General features: G+C 43.3%; 1 protein-coding gene across 2 annotated transcripts in view; it reads right to left on the bottom strand.

Annotated features, from left to right (window-relative positions):
- Positions 1 to 12,917, bottom strand: part of apba1a (amyloid beta (A4) precursor protein-binding, family A, member 1a) — a 52,320-nt gene extending 39,403 nt beyond the window's left edge. For both annotated transcript variants that reach the window (XM_061980479.2, XM_061980481.2), the window contains exon 1: positions 12,676 to 12,917. The gene's annotated coding sequence lies outside the window, so the exon portion shown is untranslated. The remainder of the gene's footprint in view (positions 1 to 12,675) is intronic.
- Between the last annotated feature and the right edge of the window lie 316 nt (positions 12,918 to 13,233).

The following is a 13,233-nucleotide window of genomic DNA, read 5'->3' as shown; positions in this document are numbered from 1 at the left end:
GAGGTGTTTAGGGCACGTGCAACCAGTAGGAGGCCACGGGAAAGACACAGGACACGTTGGGAAGACTATGTCTCCCGGCTGGCCTGGGAACACCTCGGGATCCCCCGGGAAGACCTGGATGAAGTGGCTGGGGAGAGGAAAGTCTGGGCTTCCCTGCTTAGGCTGCTTGCCCCGTGACCCGACCTCGGATAAGTGGAAGAAGATGGATGGATGGAACCTACATTCTTGTATGACAACAGAATGGCTAGCAGAACAGAAGGCAAAGGAAACTACAAGTTTCGATTTAGTATTTGCTAGTTGAACTTTACAGATCACAAAAAAGGTAAATTCGGATTGTTAGCATAAATTAATGGGATTTAACATGGAGAAAATTAGCATCACGGCTAACAGAGAAATATTTTCGGTTCATTATGAGACTGTGGTGGTACATAAACCTAGCTAGCTACAGATATTGGCCCCAAAATCATCTAACAAGTACAGGAACAGCTAGCTAGCTTGAGTGGAAGTCTGCTGGAGTAGTCTACAGTCATACAGTAACAAGCAATTACACCTCTATTAAACTTAAATACCATAGATGAAATATATTTACCCCAGTAATATCATCAAAACTTACCTGACTGGATGAAGTCCTTGGGCTCAAATACTAGTGTGGCCTCAATAGCCCTGGCCGGGTTTCACAATTGTCTTTACTCGAAGATGTCAAGAAATGCTGACACGTTTTATGATCTTTTAACTGGTTTAATAATAACGCAAGGCAGACTTGGTCAACAGCCATACAGGTCAAACTGACGGTGGCCGTATAAACAACTTTAACACTGTTACTAATATGCGCCACACTGGGAACCCACACCAAACAAGACAAACACATTTCGGGAGAACATCAGCACCGTAACACAACATAAACACAACAAAACAAATACCCAGAATCCCCTGCAGCACTAACTCTTCCGGAACGCTACAATAACATCTACAGCTTTTGGAGCTCAGAGCACAACTGCACACACAACAAGAAGGAGACGAAGCAGAAGAACGAAGAAGAGACATGGCGACGACGAGTAGGAAGAAGAAATACGCTTGCAAGTTCCAAAATGATTGGAAAAAATAATTTTATTTCATCCAGAAAAGCTCGAAGGGGAAGGGGTATGCTGCCTGCACCTCAACCCCGCCCCCGCAACCATGCCCCCCCCCCGCAACCACACACCCAACAACCCCCCTGCCTCCTCCCATCTCCCGAATTCGGAGATCTCAAGGTTGGCAAGTATGAACATCCATCGAGAAGATAAAAGTACCATAGCAATACGCTGTATTAACTATCAAACATCTATCGAGAAGATAAAAGTACCATAGCAATACACTGTATTAACTATCAAACATCCATCGAGAAGATAAAAGTACCATAATAATACTATGTATTAACTATCAAACATCCATCGAGAAGATAAAAGTACCATAATAATGCTCTGTATTAACTATTTCTTTCTTACTTTTTCCAAGATGGCGCCGCTGTAGTGGCTACTGGTGGCAGGAGCTCTGTTTTTTTTTTTTTTTTGCCTTTTGGTTCGGGACCCTTTGGGACTGTGCCACAAGGGGTGGCACTTTTGCAACTTCTGCGGTGCTTTTTTGTGAACTTCTGGATCTGCCTCCCGGGAGCATTTTGGCCATGGGGACCAGCTGTTGGGTCTCTGCCACACCAGAGTCCATTTGGAGAGACTGGAGGAGATGCGGATGAAGAGACAGGGCTGCGGAGCTGGCGCTGAGCGCCGGGACGGGCAGGCTTCACAGTGTCTTGGCTGAATGAGCAGATATCGGACACCTCGGTCTCCTTGGACGCATCCTCGCTCATCCATGCGGACTGGACACTGGCCGAGAGTTAGCGGGCGGCCGAGGGTGGAGTCGGCTCTCTTGGTTGCTTTGTTGGGTCTGCTCCTGTCCCTGGCCATGCTCCCCACACCCCAGCAGACGATGGCGTGGAACACCGCAGAGGCCACCACGGTGTATATGGGTGTTGAAAGGATGTTTTTGTTTGGTTGCTTGTCTATGCATGGTGCAATCGTGTGTGCGCAATATACAGGTAAAAGCCAGTAAATTAGAATATTTTGAAAAACTTGATTTATTTCAGTAATTGCATTCAAAATGTGTAACTTGTACATTATATTTATTCATTGCACACAGACTGATGCATTCAAATGTTTATTTCATTTAATTTTGATGATTTGAAGTGGCAACAAATGAAAATCCAAAATTCCGTGTGTCACAAAATTAGAATATTGTGTAAGGGTTAAATTTTGAAGACACCTGGTGCCACAAACTAATCAGCTGATTAACTCAAAACACCTGCAAAGGGCTTTAAATGGTCTCTCAGTCCAGTTCTGAAGCCTACACAAACATGGGGAAGACTTCAGAATTGACAGCTGTCCAAAAGGCAACCATCGACACATTGCACAAGGAGGGAAAGACACAAAAGGTTATTGCTGAAGAGGCTGGCTGTTCTCAGAGCTCTGTGTCCAAACACATTAATGGAGAGGCAAAGGGAAGGAAAAACTGTGGTCAGAAAAAGTGTACAAGCGATAGGGATCACCACGCCCTGGTCAAGATTGTGAAAAAAAACCCATTAAAAAATGTGGGGGAGATTCAGAAGGAGTGGACAGCTGCTGGAGTCAGTGCTTCAAGATCCACCACCAAGAGACGCTTGAAAGACATGGGTTTCAACTGCCGCATACCTCGTGTCAAGCCACTGTTGACCAAGAAACAGCGCGCAAAGCGTCTCACCTGGGCTAAGGAAAAAAAGAGCTGGACTGCTGCTGAGTGGTCCAAAGTCATGTTTTCTGACGAAAGCAAATTTTGCATTTCCTTTGGAAATCGAGGTCCCAGAGTCTGGAGGAAGACAGGAGAGGCACAGGATCCACGTTGCCTGAAGTCTAGTGTAAAGTATCCACCATCAGTGATGGTTTGGGGTGCCATGTCATCTGCTGGTGTCGGTCCACTCTGTTTCCTGAGATCCAGGGTCAACGCAGCCGTCTACCAGCAAGTTTTAGAGCACTTCATGCTTTCTGCTGCTGACCTGCTCTATGGAGATGGAGATTTCAAGTTCCAACAGGACTTGGCGCCTGCACACAGCGCAAAATCTACCCGTGCCTGGTTTACGGACCATGGTATTTCTGTTCTAAATTGGCCCGCCAACTCCCCTGACCTTAGCCCCATAGAAAATCTGTGGGGTATTGTGAAAAGGAAGATGCAGAATGCCAGACCCAAAAACGCAGAAGAGTTGAAGGCCACTATCAGAGCAACCTGGGCTCTCATAACACCTGAGCAGTGCCAGAAACTCATCGACTCCATGCCACGCCGCATTAACGCAGTAATTGAGGCAAAAGGAGCTCCAACCAAGTATTGAGTATTGTACATGCTCATATTTTTCATTTTCATACTTTTCAGTTGGCCAACATTTCTAAAAATCCCTTTTTTGTATTAGCCTTAAGTAATATTCTAATTTTGTGACACACGGAATTTTGGATTTTCATTTGTTGCCACTTCAAATCATCAAAATTAAATGAAATAAACATTTGAATGCATCAGCCTGTGTGCAATGAATAAATATAATGTACAAGTTACACCTTTTGAATGCAATTACTGAAATAAATCAAGTTTTTCAAAATATTCTAATTTACTGGCTTTTACCTATATATTATTGGTAAATTATTATTTCGTTTTTTTTTGTTTTACTTTTGGAGCTGTATGTAGAAATGGCACTGCTGGAGTGGCAGCTGGTTGCATCCGCTCTGCTCTTTTAATGTCCTTAGTGTTCTTTGTGTTCTTTGATGTTTCCCTCTTACACACATGTTTATGTGTGCAATGGCTATGAGTTTTTTTTTACTTTCTTGGCCTCAGTCTGGACCCCCTCTCCAGGGGCCCAGGCTTAGACTGCATTTTTTTTTAATAAAGTACTTCTGATTCTGATCAAACATCCATTGAGATGAGGATCAAAGTACCACAACAATGCTCTGTATTACCTATCAAAAATCCATCGAGAAGATAAAAATACCATAATAATACTTTGTAATAACTATCAAACATCCATAGAGAAGATACAAGTACCACAATAATACTCTGTATTAACTATCAAACATCCATCCACCTTCCTTCAACAACAACAACACTACTAATCATGGCAGACTTGATGAGAGACAACAAAGACTACTTTGGGACAAATGATGATCTAGAAACTTCTAGTTTTGAGCCTGAATATAAGGAGGATGATCTACACCAGTGGTTCTTAACCTTGTTGGAGGTACCGAACCCCACCAGTTTCATATGCGCATTCACCGAACCCTTCTTTAGTGGAAAAATAAAATGTTTTTTTCAATTCAAGAAAAAGTTATATGTTTTTTTTACCGGTGCACAAAATGAACCGTGCATGAACATTACCTTGCTGAAAGAACAAAACCAACACAGTGCATGAACTCAACAACAAATTACACACGTTACACACATTAACATGAATTGGGGGCGGAGCTTTCTACTGATCACCACCTGGTGGTGAGTTGGCTGCGATGGTGGGGGAGGATGCCGGACAGACCTGGCAGGCCCAAACGCATTGTGAGGGTCTGCTGGGAACGTCTAGCAGAGTCTCCTGTCAGAGAGAGTTTCAATTCCCACCTCCGGAAGAACTTTGAACATGTCACGAGGGAGGTGCTGGACATTGAGTCCGAGTGGACCATGTTCCGCACCTCTATTGTCAAAGCGGCTGATTGGAGCTGTGGCCGCAAGGTAGTTGGTGCCTGTCGTGGCGGTAATCCTAGAACCCGTTGGTGGACACCGGCGGTCAGGGATGCCGTCAAGCTGAAGAAAGAGTCCTATCGGGTTATTTTGGCTCATAGGGCTCCGGAGGCAGCGGACAGGTACCGACAGGCCAAGCGGTGTGCGGCTTCAGCGGTCGGGGAGGCAAAAACTCGGACATGGGAGGAGTTCGGGGAAGCCATGGAAAACGTTGTGTTCCAACTATCGTGGGATCACACTCCTCAGCCTTCCCGGTAAGGTCTATTCAGGTGTACTGGAGAGGAGGCTACGCCGGATAGTCGAACCTCGGATTCAGGAGGAACAGTGTGGTTTTTGTCCTGGTCGTGGAACTGTGGACCAGCTCTATACTCTCGGCAGGGTGCTTGAGGATGCATGGGAGTTTGCCAACCAGTCTACATGTGCTTTGTGGACTTGGAGAAGGCATTCGACCGTGTCCCTCGGGAAGTCCTGTGGGGAGTGCTCAGAGAGTATGGAGTATCGGACTGTCTGATTGTGGCGGTCCGCTCCCTGCATGATCAGTGTCAGAGCTTAGTCCGCATTGCTGGCAGTAAGTCGGACACGTTTCCAGTGAGGGTTGGACTCCGCCAAGGCTGCCCTTTGTCACCGATTCTGTTCATAACTTTTATGGGCGCAGTCAAGGCGTTGAGGGGATCCGGTTTGGTGGCTGCAGGATTAGGTCTCTGCTTTTTGCAGATGATGTGGTCCTGATGGCTTCATCTGGCCAGGATCTTCAGCTCTCATTGGATCGGTTCGCAGCCGAGTGTGAAGCGACTGGGATGAGAATCAGCACCTCCAAGTCCGAGTCCATGGTTCTCGCCCGGAAAAGGGTGGAGTGCCATCTCCGGGTTGCGGAGGAGACCCTGCCCCAAGTGGAGGAGTTCAAGTACCTCGGAGTCTTGTTCACGAGTGAGGGAAGAGTGGATCGTGAGATCGACAGGCGGATCGGTGCGGCGTCTTCAGTAATGCAGACGCTGTATCGATCCCTTGTGGTGAAGAAGGAGCTGAGCCGGAAGGCAACGCTCTCAATTTACCGGTCGATCTACGTTCCCATCCTCACCTATGGTCATGAGCTTTGGGTTATGACCGTAAGGACAAGATCACGTGCACAAGTGGCCGAAATTAGTTTCCTCCGCCGGGTGGCGGGGCTCTCCCTTAGATATAGTGTGAGAAGCTCTGCCATCCGGGGGGATCTCAAAGTAAAGCCGCTGCTCCTCCACATCGAGAGGAGCCAGATGAGGTGGTTCGGGCATCTGGTCAGGATGCCACCCGAACGCCTCCTTAGGGAGGTGTTTAGGGCACGTGCAACCAGTAGGAGGCCACGGGAAAGACACAGGACACGTTGGGAAGACTATGTCTCCCGGCTGGCCTGGGAACACCTCGGGATCCCCCGGGAAGACCTGGATGAAGTGGCTGGGGAGAGGAAAGTCTGGGCTTCCCTGCTTAGGCTGCTTGCCCCGTGACCCGACCTCGGATAAGTGGAAGAAGATGGATGGATGGAACCTACATTCTTGTATGACAACAGAATGGCTAGCAGAACAGAAGGCAAAGGAAACTACAAGTTTCGATTTAGTATTTGCTAGTTGAACTTTACAGATCACAAAAAAGGTAAATTCGGATTGTTAGCATAAATTAATGGGATTTAACATGGAGAAAATTAGCATCACGGCTAACAGAGAAATATTTTCGGTTCATTATGAGACTGTGGTGGTACATAAACCTAGCTAGCTACAGATATTGGCCCCAAAATCATCTAACAAGTACAGGAACAGCTAGCTAGCTTGAGTGGAAGTCTGCTGGAGTAGTCTACAGTCATACAGTAACAAGCAATTACACCTCTATTAAACTTAAATACCATAGATGAAATATATTTACCCCAGTAATATCATCAAAACTTACCTGACTGGATGAAGTCCTTGGGCTCAAATACTAGTGTGGCCTCAATAGCCCTGGCCGGGTTTCACAATTGTCTTTACTCGAAGATGTCAAGAAATGCTGACACGTTTTATGATCTTTTAACTGGTTTAATAATAACGCAAGGCAGACTTGGTCAACAGCCATACAGGTCAAACTGACGGTGGCCGTATAAACAACTTTAACACTGTTACTAATATGCGCCACACTGGGAACCCACACCAAACAAGACAAACACATTTCGGGAGAACATCAGCACCGTAACACAACATAAACACAACAAAACAAATACCCAGAATCCCCTGCAGCACTAACTCTTCCGGAACGCTACAATAACATCTACAGCTTTTGGAGCTCAGAGCACAACTGCACACACAACAAGAAGGAGACGAAGCAGAAGAACGAAGAAGAGACATGGCGACGACGAGTAGGAAGAAGAAATACGCTTGCAAGTTCCAAAATGATTGGAAAAAATAATTTTATTTCATCCAGAAAAGCTCGAAGGGGAAGGGGTATGCTGCCTGCACCTCAACCCCGCCCCCGCAACCATGCCCCCCCCCCGCAACCACACACCCAACAACCCCCCTGCCTCCTCCCATCTCCCGAATTCGGAGATCTCAAGGTTGGCAAGTATGAACATCCATCGAGAAGATAAAAGTACCATAGCAATACGCTGTATTAACTATCAAACATCTATCGAGAAGATAAAAGTACCATAGCAATACACTGTATTAACTATCAAACATCCATCGAGAAGATAAAAGTACCATAATAATACTATGTATTAACTATCAAACATCCATCGAGAAGATAAAAGTACCATAATAATGCTCTGTATTAACTATTTCTTTCTTACTTTTTCCAAGATGGCGCCGCTGTAGTGGCTACTGGTGGCAGGAGCTCTGTTTTTTTTTTTTTTTTGCCTTTTGGTTCGGGACCCTTTGGGACTGTGCCACAAGGGGTGGCACTTTTGCAACTTCTGCGGTGCTTTTTTGTGAACTTCTGGATCTGCCTCCCGGGAGCATTTTGGCCATGGGGACCAGCTGTTGGGTCTCTGCCACACCAGAGTCCATTTGGAGAGACTGGAGGAGATGCGGATGAAGAGACAGGGCTGCGGAGCTGGCGCTGAGCGCCGGGACGGGCAGGCTTCACAGTGTCTTGGCTGAATGAGCAGATATCGGACACCTCGGTCTCCTTGGACGCATCCTCGCTCATCCATGCGGACTGGACACTGGCCGAGAGTTAGCGGGCGGCCGAGGGTGGAGTCGGCTCTCTTGGTTGCTTTGTTGGGTCTGCTCCTGTCCCTGGCCATGCTCCCCACACCCCAGCAGACGATGGCGTGGAACACCGCAGAGGCCACCACGGTGTATATGGGTGTTGAAAGGATGTTTTTGTTTGGTTGCTTGTCTATGCATGGTGCAATCGTGTGTGCGCAATATACAGGTAAAAGCCAGTAAATTAGAATATTTTGAAAAACTTGATTTATTTCAGTAATTGCATTCAAAATGTGTAACTTGTACATTATATTTATTCATTGCACACAGACTGATGCATTCAAATGTTTATTTCATTTAATTTTGATGATTTGAAGTGGCAACAAATGAAAATCCAAAATTCCGTGTGTCACAAAATTAGAATATTGTGTAAGGGTTAAATTTTGAAGACACCTGGTGCCACAAACTAATCAGCTGATTAACTCAAAACACCTGCAAAGGGCTTTAAATGGTCTCTCAGTCCAGTTCTGAAGCCTACACAAACATGGGGAAGACTTCAGAATTGACAGCTGTCCAAAAGGCAACCATCGACACATTGCACAAGGAGGGAAAGACACAAAAGGTTATTGCTGAAGAGGCTGGCTGTTCTCAGAGCTCTGTGTCCAAACACATTAATGGAGAGGCAAAGGGAAGGAAAAACTGTGGTCAGAAAAAGTGTACAAGCGATAGGGATCACCACGCCCTGGTCAAGATTGTGAAAAAAAACCCATTAAAAAATGTGGGGGAGATTCAGAAGGAGTGGACAGCTGCTGGAGTCAGTGCTTCAAGATCCACCACCAAGAGACGCTTGAAAGACATGGGTTTCAACTGCCGCATACCTCGTGTCAAGCCACTGTTGACCAAGAAACAGCGCGCAAAGCGTCTCACCTGGGCTAAGGAAAAAAAGAGCTGGACTGCTGCTGAGTGGTCCAAAGTCATGTTTTCTGACGAAAGCAAATTTTGCATTTCCTTTGGAAATCGAGGTCCCAGAGTCTGGAGGAAGACAGGAGAGGCACAGGATCCACGTTGCCTGAAGTCTAGTGTAAAGTATCCACCATCAGTGATGGTTTGGGGTGCCATGTCATCTGCTGGTGTCGGTCCACTCTGTTTCCTGAGATCCAGGGTCAACGCAGCCGTCTACCAGCAAGTTTTAGAGCACTTCATGCTTTCTGCTGCTGACCTGCTCTATGGAGATGGAGATTTCAAGTTCCAACAGGACTTGGCGCCTGCACACAGCGCAAAATCTACCCGTGCCTGGTTTACGGACCATGGTATTTCTGTTCTAAATTGGCCCGCCAACTCCCCTGACCTTAGCCCCATAGAAAATCTGTGGGGTATTGTGAAAAGGAAGATGCAGAATGCCAGACCCAAAAACGCAGAAGAGTTGAAGGCCACTATCAGAGCAACCTGGGCTCTCATAACACCTGAGCAGTGCCAGAAACTCATCGACTCCATGCCACGCCGCATTAACGCAGTAATTGAGGCAAAAGGAGCTCCAACCAAGTATTGAGTATTGTACATGCTCATATTTTTCATTTTCATACTTTTCAGTTGGCCAACATTTCTAAAAATCCCTTTTTTGTATTAGCCTTAAGTAATATTCTAATTTTGTGACACACGGAATTTTGGATTTTCATTTGTTGCCACTTCAAATCATCAAAATTAAATGAAATAAACATTTGAATGCATCAGCCTGTGTGCAATGAATAAATATAATGTACAAGTTACACCTTTTGAATGCAATTACTGAAATAAATCAAGTTTTTCAAAATATTCTAATTTACTGGCTTTTACCTATATATTATTGGTAAATTATTATTTCGTTTTTTTTTGTTTTACTTTTGGAGCTGTATGTAGAAATGGCACTGCTGGAGTGGCAGCTGGTTGCATCCGCTCTGCTCTTTTAATGTCCTTAGTGTTCTTTGTGTTCTTTGATGTTTCCCTCTTACACACATGTTTATGTGTGCAATGGCTATGAGTTTTTTTTTACTTTCTTGGCCTCAGTCTGGACCCCCTCTCCAGGGGCCCAGGCTTAGACTGCATTTTTTTTTAATAAAGTACTTCTGATTCTGATCAAACATCCATTGAGATGAGGATCAAAGTACCACAACAATGCTCTGTATTACCTATCAAAAATCCATCGAGAAGATAAAAATACCATAATAATACTTTGTAATAACTATCAAACATCCATAGAGAAGATACAAGTACCACAATAATACTCTGTATTAACTATCAAACATCCATCCACCTTCCTTCAACAACAACAACACTACTAATCATGGCAGACTTGATGAGAGACAACAAAGACTACTTTGGGACAAATGATGATCTAGAAACTTCTAGTTTTGAGCCTGAATATAAGGAGGATGATCTACACCAGTGGTTCTTAACCTTGTTGGAGGTACCGAACCCCACCAGTTTCATATGCGCATTCACCGAACCCTTCTTTAGTGGAAAAATTAAATGTTTTTTTCAATTCAAGAAAAAGTTATATGTTTTTTTTACCGGTGCACAAAATGAACCGTGCATGAACATTACCTTGCTGAAAGAACAAAACCAACACAGTGCATGAACTCAACAACAAATTACACACGTTACACACATTAACATGAATTGATTAACGTGCACCCCGACTTAAACAAGTTGAAAAACTTATTCGGGTGTTACCATTTAGTGGTCAGTTGTACGGAATATGTACTGTACTGTGTAAACTGTACTGTTTCATATAATGTATTCTCTTACTTTGCAATCTGCTAGTAAAAGTTTCAATCAATCAATCAAACAACATGCAAATCAGATGGAAAATTAGAGGGAACATTGTTTGGGGGTATTCATAATAAGCCAATAGGGAGAAGTTTTTATTTACACGATAAGTCGGATGTGTCTTTACCTCCGTGGCGGAGGCTCCGCCGAACCCCTGAGGCCGACTCACCGAACCCCTAGGGTTCGATTGAACCCAGGTTAAGAACTACTGGTCTACACGTTTTAGAAGCTGTGTGCTAAACAGATGCAGCTTTAGTCAAACACAAAGCATCATGCAGCAGTATTGAAAAGTGCTAATCAAGATATACAAACAAAATAAAACAATCACTTACAATGTCTGCTCTTCCCCTTTACATCAACAATTCATCATAAAGGGTTAAAAAAAATGAGCGTCTTTTCGTGTCTTTCTCACCATCGCCGGGTCTAAGTTGGATGTCAAAGTTGACCAACCTGTGGGTTTATGTTCACAACCTTCTACTATCCAGGTGAAAGGCATGATTTATCATCTGCAATTAACTTTTACCAAGTCAGAGGCGGTGTGGCAGCTCAACATGTCAATATAGCAGCGTAAGCTAGGACTAATCATTAGGGCTGCGAATCTTTGGGTGTCCCACGATTCGATTCAATATCGATTCTTGGGGTCATGATTCGATTCAAAATCGATTTTTTTTCTCCGATTCAACGCGATTCTCGATTCAAAAACGTTTTTTTCCCGATTCAAAACGATTCTCTATTCATTAAATACATAGAATTTCAGCAGGATCTACCCCAGTCTGCTGACATGCAAGCAGAGTAGTAGATTTTTGTAAAAAGCTTTTATTATTGTAAAGGACAATGTTTTATCAACTGATTGCAATAATGTACATTTGTTTTAACTATTAAATGAACCAAAAATATGACTTATTTTATCTTTGTGAAAATATTGGACACAGTGTGTTGTCAAGCTTATGAGATGCGATGCAAGTGTAAGCCACTGTGACACTATTGTTCTTTTTTTTAATTTTTTTTAATAAATTTCTAATGATAATGTCAATGAGGGATTTTTAATCACTGCTATGTTGAAATTGTAACTAATATTGATACTGTTGTTGATAATATTCATTTTTGTTTCACTACCTTTGGTTTGTTCTGTGTCGTGTTTGCGTCTCCTCTCAATTGCTCTGTTTATTGCAGTTCTGAGTGTTGCTGGGTCGGTTTTGGTTTTGGAATTGGATTGCATTGTTATGGTATTGCTGTGTATTGTTTTGTTGGATTGATTAATTAAAAAATAATAATAAATAAAAATGAAAAAAAATAAATTAAAAAAATATCGATTTTTTTAAAATGAGAATCGATTCAAATCGCACAACGTGAGAATCGCGATTCGAATTCGAATCGATTTTTTCCCACACCTCTACTAATCATGTTAGCGATAACATTACAGATAGTAATGATAATTATTATATTACAAATGGTAATATTACAGAAAAATAACAAACTAATGTTGCAGCTAAATGTTTTATTATTATATTACGGATAAAATTACAGATAATAATAATAATTATATTACAAATAATACTAATTATTATACTCAAGATAATAATAATAATAATTATAAAACAGTTATAATAATCATGTTACAGATATTAATAAAAAATAACTTTATTATAGTGGTAATCTTGACTTTGTTGGATAATAATAATAATATTAGATGATAATTTTAATATTTGATATTGTTAAAGATGTTACAAATAATGTTACATATAATAATAATAATAATGTCATACATAAAATATGAATATTGTTTCAGATAACAACGTTAGTTGTATATTTTCATTCATCAAACATATTAAACAACCTTCCATCATATTTTCTCACACAACAACAAAACCTTTTTTTTGCCCAGAAGAAACCAACCATTTTTCAATCATCCCACGGAAGCAGTTGGAGGTGAAAGAAAAGATTGACTCACCTTTTAGCTGCTGTTAGCTTCTGCTAGCTGCTGTTAGCTCCTATTTCTTCCTGCTAGCTCGTGCTAGCTGCCCTTAGCTTGTTCGGGCAGCAGTTAGCATGTTAGCAGCTGCCACCGGAGGCTAATGGAAGCTAATGGAAGCTAATAGAAGCTAAGTGGTGATGCTGCGGTCAAGTGCTGACATCACATCGTCGTCCTCCATCTTCACTGGGGGGTGCGCACGCACACGCACTTGCGCCACTCCCCCCCTCCCTTTCGAAGTGATGTGGCGAACACAAACATCAACATGATCATATCAACATTGTTGTCACGGAGTCGATGGAAATAATCAATAATGAATTCGTCATCCATCCATCCATTTTCAACCGCTTGTCCCTTTTGGGGGGTTCGCCGGCTTCCTCCCACCTCCAAAGACATGCACCTGGGGATAGGTTGATTGGCAACACTAGATGGTCCCGAGTGTGTGAATGTGAGTGTGAATGTTGTCTGTCTATCTGTGTTGGCCCTAGCGATAAGGTGGCGACTTGTCCAGGGTGTACGCCGCCTTCCGCCCGAATG

This window comes from Nerophis lumbriciformis, linkage group LG20 (assembly GCF_033978685.3).
Source record: "Nerophis lumbriciformis linkage group LG20, RoL_Nlum_v2.1, whole genome shotgun sequence".
Lineage (NCBI taxonomy): Eukaryota > Metazoa > Chordata > Actinopteri > Syngnathiformes > Syngnathidae > Nerophis > Nerophis lumbriciformis.
This window is presented reverse-complemented; position numbering and strand designations above follow the sequence as displayed.